Here is an 8,627-nt window from a genome sequence, read left to right as displayed (position 1 = left end):
ATATATATATATATATATATATATATATATATATATATATACATATATAACGACGCATAGATAAGAGATAGAAGAAAGAATTCGAAAGAAAATAGTGAAACAAATCTAAAGAAAGGCAAAAAAAAAAAAAGAAAAAAAAAAAGGAAGAAAAGGGAAAAAAGGAAGACGAAGCCCTTGAACCTCACCGAGAAACCCCACGAGGTTCTAGTCATGAGGTTCCAGTCATGAGGTTCCAGCGAGATAACATGAAGAAGCGGGCGCTCCTGGATAGGTGGGTGGGTGGGTGGGTGTGGGGGTGGGATGGTTGGCAAGATGGGCGATGGGAGGGGGGCACGGGGTGGAGGTGCCCTGCTACCCCTTGTGCCATCTGGTGAGGTTCAACGACATCTCCTCGCCGCCGAACCCCTCCCCCTCCCTCTCTCCCTCCTTACCCTCCCTCACACCTACCCCTCAATCTCCATTGCCTCGGAACCCTTTTCTTATCTCTTCCTCTCTCTCTCTTTCTTTCTTCTTCTTCCTCTCTCTCTTCCCTCCTCTCCTTTCTTTTTTATGTTACCACACTCAAACCTGATAGTGCATGTTCTACAACACCACGCTTCACCCAACCCTTTTCCTCTTGTCCCCTCCTCCCTCATGCCCTCCTTCCCACCCCCCCCCTTCCCCTCTCCTCCAACCCAACTCTTCACCCACATCCCCTCCCCTTCCCCTACCCTCTACCTCCCCCCCCCCATCCTCTCCTCAGGCGAGCACAAGTACACTCCAGCGTTGCAGACAATGTACTTGGCGGATGTGTTCCTTGCTCTTTTTTCGAGACACGTGGTGGGGTGTACAGGTGTTCACCGTTTTATTATTATTTTCTTATTGCGCGGTTGATTGCACTTGGTGGATGTGTTGTGCATTTGGAAGCACCGAACAGGTGTTACGTGCATGACCATTCTACCGAAATAGTTTGATGGTTTTATAACAAAACGGACAGTAAAGGTAAACGGTTGGGTTGGTGGGTTGGGGGGTCGGGGGTCGGATGGGGACGCTGCCTTCGATGCTACCCCCTTTCCTTCTCCCCCACCTCTTCTTCTTCTTCCTCTCTCTCCTCCTCCTACTCCTCTTCCCTTTCCCCCTGTCGCCACCTCCTTCCAGCGAACACCGTAAAACTACCTCATTTCACGAAGTATTGTCAGCGTCACTCGAGTGCGGGTTGGTCACACTTCGCCCGCTTAAGTTTTTCTTTGAGTGTGACTAACACCTTGGAGGAGGAGGGGGGGGGAAGGGAGAGGGAGATGGAGAGTTAGAGAAAGGGAAGGCGGGAGGGAGAGGGAGAGTAAGAGAGGGGGAAGACGGGAGGGAGGGAGAGGGGGAGTTAAACAGAGAGAAGGAGGGAGGGAGAAGGAAGGAGGAAGGGGGAGAGGAGAGAGGAAAGAAGAGAAATAGAAAGAGAAGGAGGGAGAGAGAGAAGAAAGAGAGGAGAAAGAGAGAGAGAGAAAAGACCCCCACCCCAACCCCCATGGAGATGGTGACACGACAAGTTGTGTCGTCTTCTTTTCGGTCGTGATTTCCTTGCGGTGGTTCGGGAGGCGCCTCGGTTTTTTTTTTTTTTTTTTTTTTTTTTTTTTTTTTTTTTTTTTTGGGGGGTGGGTGGGGGGCTTATTCGGTTTTGTTTTTTAGTGCGCTTGTTTTCTGTTTTTTTTTTTCTCTCTCTCCTGTCTGACATTTTTTTTTTGCTCTTCATATGTTTGTGCATGCACAGACACAGAGGCAAACAAATACAAATAAACACGCAGAAATATCTTAACGTCACCTCGTTCTTGTCTATCTTACCCATCTATCGATCCAACCATATATATATCTATCTATCCATACGTACGCCATTGCTCTCGAAATCATTCCTATCATCATCTTTAACAGCCTCTATGTCACGACTCACCTTGAAACAGTTGCAAGTTGTGCAATCTTGCAGTCTTCCGTTCACTGCTGCAGCGGCGGTTTCGGGGAAGGAAGTTCGATCATGAGTAAGGGTGTCGTGCTGTTGCTGCTATAGTGAGTGTGATGATGTGGTTTGTGGTGCTGGTCTTGGGTATGGTGGTTGTTATGGTGTCGGGAGGCGTGGATCGTGATTTGAGTGAGTCGCGTTGTGTGTGTGTGTGTGTGTGTGTGTGTGTGTGTGCATTGATGTCGGGTGATTTTAATTTCTGATTTACCTGGTTAGAATAATACACATAACAATATTCAAAATCGAACGAAGTACATTTACATTCGCTATTACAAAATACGTGCATAACCGAAATATACCCCCCCCCCCGCCCTCTCCACCAGCATTTCTTGCTTAGAAAAACTACAACCATCAAAGATATAAAAATGTAGCATTCGTAGCAGTCTTTTCTTTAAGAGGAAGGGAGGTTAGGGGTTGGGGAGAGAGGATGGGGGTGGGGGGGGGGGGCGTGGAGTCGAGTCTCAAAGCTAAACGGTGTCGTACTCGAGGCTACGGAAGGTCAGAGGCGGGCCGAGGAAGTTCGGTTCGGTTCGCAGGATACGTTAACTTTCGAAAAGTGTCGTTGTTTGGCTTTGATGTACATTCGAAAGATGACAGCCCCAACGGCGGGTAAGTGGCGGATCTGAACGAGCCGGAGGGAGTAGTTTGGGATCGTTGAAATTAACTTAATTTCTGGTTTATTTGTGTTATTGTTGGTTTTATTTGTTTGTTTTAATGGAATTTATTATTGTTTTTGTTTTTAGGGATATGTGTGCTTATCAACTTTATATGTGGAGGAAGAGCGGTTCGAGTTCTTACTCTATTTCAAGGAGGTGGGGGTTTAAGAATCTCGAATGGAAAACAGTGGTGCAAGTACATTATTCTATTATACTTGCACGTTCGTAAGTGATTACCACTGAGAACCGTCTTGTTTCACAGCCCTCGTCGTCCATCAGCCAACCCGAACTTACTCTTCGTATTCCCGGGATCATATCGGTCCATAAATCCACCTTTCGGCTTCGTCACTGACCGGGAGGACTCAACCCAGACAGTTACGTCTTCTCCCTCCCTCCCTCCCTCCCCATCCCCCGGCCGTCGTGTCCCGCAGCCAATCAGAACCCGGAGTCATGGCGGTAAGAAATCTGATTGGCGCGACGCATCCTGCCCGCGTGGCTTCCAGACCGCCGCGTCCTCCTGCGGGCATGCACAGTGCAATCGTTGGCGAGAATATATACATACGCCGGGAAACAACTCGTATAGGTTGAGTTCCCTTAACGAATAGTAAAAGTTTCGACTTTCTGTAGCGGGTGGCAAAAGGTTTTTATCTTAGTAGTACTTCGTATCTTTCAGGAAATTCCGCGTGGCTCTCGAGTTTTTTATTTTCTTCTGTTTTTTGTTTACTGGAATCATGAATAGTTTGCTCAGTATGTGTTCCCAGAATGCTTTCATTTTTGGATCACTACTGGGTAAGTGTTGTAGTCACTCGGTGATGTAAGTGATTCCTCGGAAATTCAGTAAGGTTTTAGTCGGTCAAGATTTTTTTTCTCTCTCTCTTTCCCTTCGACTCTTGCGTCAGCGGGAATACGATGTTGAACAATCAATAGAGACACGTGTCTTTCGTGTCGTTTCCGATGCCCAGATAAAAAAAGATAAACGAAAAGCAGCGGACGGAGGAATCGCAAAACTTTCGACAGCAAATAGTGTCAGAGAGCTGATCGGTCCCATGACCCGGTCTCAGTGTAGTTCCTTTTCCCTGGAGGTCAAAAACCCTCGCTCTCTTTCCCACCCTCCGAGAAACGAAAATTTAAAAAAGTGAAGTGAACTTTGTCGTCGTTTTAGACATTTTTCATCATCATGTCGAAGACCACGTGACCTCCGGGGAGCGACCGAGCGTGGAGCGAAGGAGGGCGTGTGTGGGCCAGTAGGGTAATGTTGGAACGTGACGGTAAGAGTATACCTGGTAGAGTGAAATCTTTTTAAAAAGAATGTCTGCGTGATTTATTCTGGTTTTCTCTTTTTTTGTTTCTTTATTTTGATTATTATTTTTTGGTGATAGCATAGATTTTTTTTTATTATTATTATAAGGTTTGCGTATTTTGTTTTCCTTATTAGAGTGAAAAAATGTCCCTGTCTTATTGTTCTTTTTCGTCTCGTTCTACGTCTTTCTCTTTCAGGCTGAGCAAAATCTTTATAATAAATACGATTTCTGATCAACATCATGATACGTGAAATATAAATTTGGGTTTGATTTCCTTACGAATTTCTTCGTACTTTAGGGATTTTTTTCTTTAACCTTATGTCGATAAAAAATGGAAATTTCAAAATGTATGCACATTGGTCTTGCACCAACCCCCCTCCCCCTCCCACCCCCCTCGCTACACATATATCCCCCCGTCTCTTTGTATTAGCGGTGAGCGTACGTTTCCGTGCATATTTGCATACATCTCAGCGCATCCGAGTCGCAAATAGTTAAGTTCACCCACAAACTAACGCAATCACGAAAGACCCACGCACATCCCAGGATACGTATGCTCATCTCTGATGGGAAGGGGGTTGGGGGCTGAGGGGGAGGGGGGAATTCAAGGATTGGGGAGGGGGAATTCAAGGATGGGGGTAGGGAGGGACTCGGGGAAGAAAGGCCCTGACCCACGCCCACGTACGCCCACTGGAAAAGGAATAGTGGAAAAGGGTAAGTGATCATTTGCTTCCGTAAGATAAAAATGAGGAAAATTGATAGCGAGGGCGGAACGCTGATGGAACAGTGATAACGACGGCCAGAAGGTCGCGATGAACGGGGGTTAAGAACAAGTGGAGGAGGGAGATGAAGAAGAGGAGGAGGATGAGGAGGAGCAGAAGAGGAAGAAGGAGTAGAAGAAAGAAAAGAAGAGGAAGAAGAAAAAGAGGAGGAGAAGAAAATGAAGAAGAAGAAAAACAGGAGGAGGAAGACGAAGGAGAAGAGGAGGAAAAAAGAAGAAGAATGAAAAGATGAAGAGAAAGAAAAAGGAGGATGAAGATGACGGAGGGAAAGACAAGGAGGAAGAAGAGGGGATGGGATAATAAGGATGATAAGATGAAGAAGAAGACGAAAGAAAATGAAAAAGGAGGATTTAAGAGACAATGGAAAAGATTGATAAAAAAGGATGAGGCGGAGATGAATAAGAAGCAAATGTAATAATATAGAAAAAGCCGAAGAAAAAGAACACAAATGTTCCGAACAGAATATTAAAAAGATAAGCGAAATAAGCAAATCCAAAAGAGAAATAGAGAGAGAGAGGAAAAAAAACTGATCCGTGACGGAGAAAGAAAAGACGATTTAAATCACCTCTTTCTCACAAGAATGCACGGCAGAGGTCTCTAGCAGACGAACCACGTACCCGGAAGCAAACAGGTTGAGGAGGTCCTGCCTGGCTTGAGATAGTACTCGCGTGGCCCAGGCCCTGACCGGAGATCCTCTCTTTCTCTCTTTTTCTCTATCTTTTTTCTCTCTCTTTCTTTCTTTTTCTGTCTTTTTTTCTCTATCTTTCTCTCTCTTTCTGTCTTTTTTTTCTCTTATCTTTCTCTCTCTTTATTTATTTTCTCTCTCTCTCTCTCTCTCTCTCTCTCTCTCTCTCTCTCTCTCTCTCTCTCTCTCTCTCTCTCTCTCTCTCTCTCTCTCTCTCTCTCTCCTCCCTCTCCATTTGTATGTGTGTGTAGCTAGGTGGTCTGTGATCCGTGGAGAAGGGTTGTTATGTCGGGGGGAAGGGGTAGACAGAGAGAGGAAGAGAGTGAAGGTTAAGGGAAAGGAATATGGGGTCAGTTACAAGGAGAAAGATGAAAAAGAACGTGGAGAAGAGGATGTTAAAATACCAAACCAAGAAAAAAAAAAAGATACAGGGATAAATAAACAAAACAAATGATATTACGACTTGCTATTGTTCTTAGCATAACAGTACACTTCTCCACAATAACCCCGTAATTCAAAGAGAGTGAGAAACAGACACCTGTGACAAAGACATAACATCTGTTGAGGCTCGACACGTGTTACGAGATCTTAGGATATAACTCTGATAAGCTGTCGTCGTTTTCTCGAACGAAATACAAAAACTGGAGGAATGAAATGATGTGAAACGGACGCGTAAATATGAAATGATGAAAGGTCGAGAGTCGGTGATAACAGAGGAGGGAAATAATAATGATGAAAGCTAATCCTTATCTTGTTCAAGGAATGGCATACTGATAGTTTAGCCAGGGCATTCTTATAAGAATAACAATAATGTACTGGGCAAAGTGATGATAATGATATCGAAATAAAATAACGATAACAATACACGAGAAAAAAAATCACATTGTATCGAAAAAATACCGCTTTGTATCATGTCATTCTCATAAAAATAACAATAATTTATCGAGCCAAGCGATCAAATAATGATAATGATAACACGGAAACAAAACAAAACAACAACCAAAAAGAAAAGCACCTTATCGGAGACCACCGCAAAGTCATCTGCTTTTTTGCATCTTGAACAAAATGTATGAAAGGAGATGAAATAGCATCATCTGGAAGCGGTTTTGAGAAAAAAATCTTAAGACAAATACGGGCTTTGAATACCATGGAGAGAACTGAACACTTTAATGCCAAGTTCACCGTTACATGTAGACAGTCAGTCATTGCCCCTTGGGTGAAGGGGGGAGTGAGAGAGAGGGAGGGAGGGAAAGAAGAAAAGGAGAGAAGGATGGAAGAAGAAGGAGAGAATAGAGCGAGACAGTAGAGATAGTAAAGGGAGATAACAGAGAGAGAGAGGGAGAGTTGGGTGAAATAGGAGAGAGAGAGAGAGAGAGAGAGAGAGAGAGAGAGAGAGAGAGAGAGAGAGAGAGAGAGAGAGAGAGAGAGAGAGAGAGAGTGAGAGAGTGAGAGTAAGAGTGTGAGAGAGAGACAGACAGACAGACAGACAGACAGAGAAAGTGATCAAACGATAGACAAAAAAGATGAGAAAGGAAACCATGTTTATTTTACAAGCTCCCCTTGTTTATGCTTCAACATTAATAATCTAATATTTTTCAGCCAGGTCTACATTTTACTAACTTTCCATTTTTTTTTCTTCCCCAGGTACGGAACTCAATCAGTCGCAAGCACACGGAGAGATAAAGCAGGTAAATACAGAAGGAGGGAGAGGGAATAGACCTTGATAGAAAACACGAGATGACGAAGAGAAAATATTGACCCAAGTTATTGCACAGAATTCGAGGAACAGGAGAGAGAGACAGAGAGAGAGAAACGCGTGACAGGACAGGGAAGGTCGTAGGAATGAGGGAAGGAGGAATAGAAGGGAAGGATAAAGGAGGGGAATAGTGAAAATAGGAGAAGGGACGAGTAGTACCAATACGAAAGCAAGCAGGAAGATTAAGCACCCGCGAGGAGAGGATTTCGGTAGACGGAGAAATCGGAGTTTGAAATCGGGGTGTGTGATGAGTCGGACGAGACTTGGAGGAGAGGCTGTGCTTGCTTGCGTGGTAGTGTGCTTGTCTGCTCGTTTGCTTGCGTGGTAGTGTGCTTGTCTGCTCGTTTGCTGCTTGCGTTGTGGTATGTATGTTTGCTTGTTTGTGACTGTGATTTTTGTATGGTGGTGTGTTTATCTGTTTGTTTGCGTGCGTGGTGGTTTGTTTGATTGCATGCATAAGGATGTGTTTGTTTGCTTGTGTTTGGGCGTGTTTTGTTCTTTTTATTTTTGCTGACGTGCCTATCATGGTCGAAGTCCTTGTGTGTCTGAGTGCGTGTCTGCCCTTTTCCCCATTAATCTTATTTGTCATTTTTTCTCTGTCTGTCTGTCTGCGTGTTTGTGTTTGCCTTCCTTTGTTGTTTTACTGTCAAGGCTTATTTTTTGTCTGTCTACCCTTCCATTTTTTCTAGCGTTTCTGTCTCTACTTCATGATGTGTGCTGAATCGTCCTTTTGAATTTTGTAAGTCTGTTTCCGATCTCTTTTAAGTATTGCGTTATTATTCTTTCATTCTCTCGTTTGATTTTTTCCCCTTTTTTCATTCTTTTATCTTCTTCCCTCTTCTTTCGTCTCTCTCCTTTTTTCTCTTCTTTCTATTTGTCTTTTTTTCTCCTCTTTCTCCCAGTTTTCGCCCCTCTCTTCCAACTCTTATTCCTTTCTACTCTAAATCCTTTATTTTTAAAGATATTGTCTTCTCCCTTTGCTTCTTTCTTCTTTCTCCCTCTGCCACTCTTTACTGTCTCTCTCTCCATCTTTTTTCTCTCCTCCTCTTTTATCTATTTTCTCTATCCTTCTTCTCTTTCTTTCACTACTTTTCTTTTCTTTCTGTCTTTCCTTTCCTCATTTTCTGTTTCTTAGTTCTTTTCTTTCCTTTCTTTCTTTCTTCCACTCTTTCTTCTATCCTCTCTCTCTCCTCTCTCTCTCTCTCTCTCTCTCTCTCTCTCTCTCTCTCTCTCTCTCTCTCTCTCTCTCTTCCTCTCTCTCCCTCTCTCCCTCCCTCTCTCTCTTCCTCTTTCTCTCTCTCTCTCCTCTCTCTCTCTTCTCTCTCTTTTCTCTCTCTCTCTCTCTCTCTCTCTCTCTCTCTCTCTCTCTCTCTCTCTCTCTCTCTCTCTCTCTCTCTCTCTCTCTCTCTCTCTCTCTCTCTCTCTCTCTCTCTCTCTCTCTCTCTCTCTCTCTCTCTCTCTCT

At 44.0% G+C, this 8,627-nt stretch overlaps 1 protein-coding gene across 4 annotated transcripts in view; it reads left to right on the top strand.

The window, feature by feature from the left end:
- Positions 1-8,627, top strand: part of LOC122253501 (CABIT domain-containing protein serrano) — a 259,418-nt gene that overhangs the window by 123,404 nt on the left and 127,387 nt on the right. Inside the window, exon 2 of one of the 4 annotated variants that reach the window (XM_086530470.1) lies at positions 7,053-7,096. The exons of the other annotated variants lie outside the window; for them this stretch is intronic. The gene's annotated coding sequence lies outside the window, so the exon portion shown is untranslated. The remainder of the gene's footprint in view (positions 1-7,052; positions 7,097-8,627) is intronic. 4 annotated transcript variants of the gene reach the window in all.

This window comes from Penaeus japonicus, unplaced genomic scaffold (assembly GCF_977035675.1).
Source record: "Penaeus japonicus unplaced genomic scaffold, GWHDUDI00000001_assembly GWHDUDI00000033, whole genome shotgun sequence".
NCBI lineage: Eukaryota > Metazoa > Arthropoda > Malacostraca > Decapoda > Penaeidae > Penaeus > Penaeus japonicus.
The sequence above is the reverse complement of the archived record's forward strand: the minus strand, read 5'-3'. Positions and strand labels throughout refer to the sequence as shown.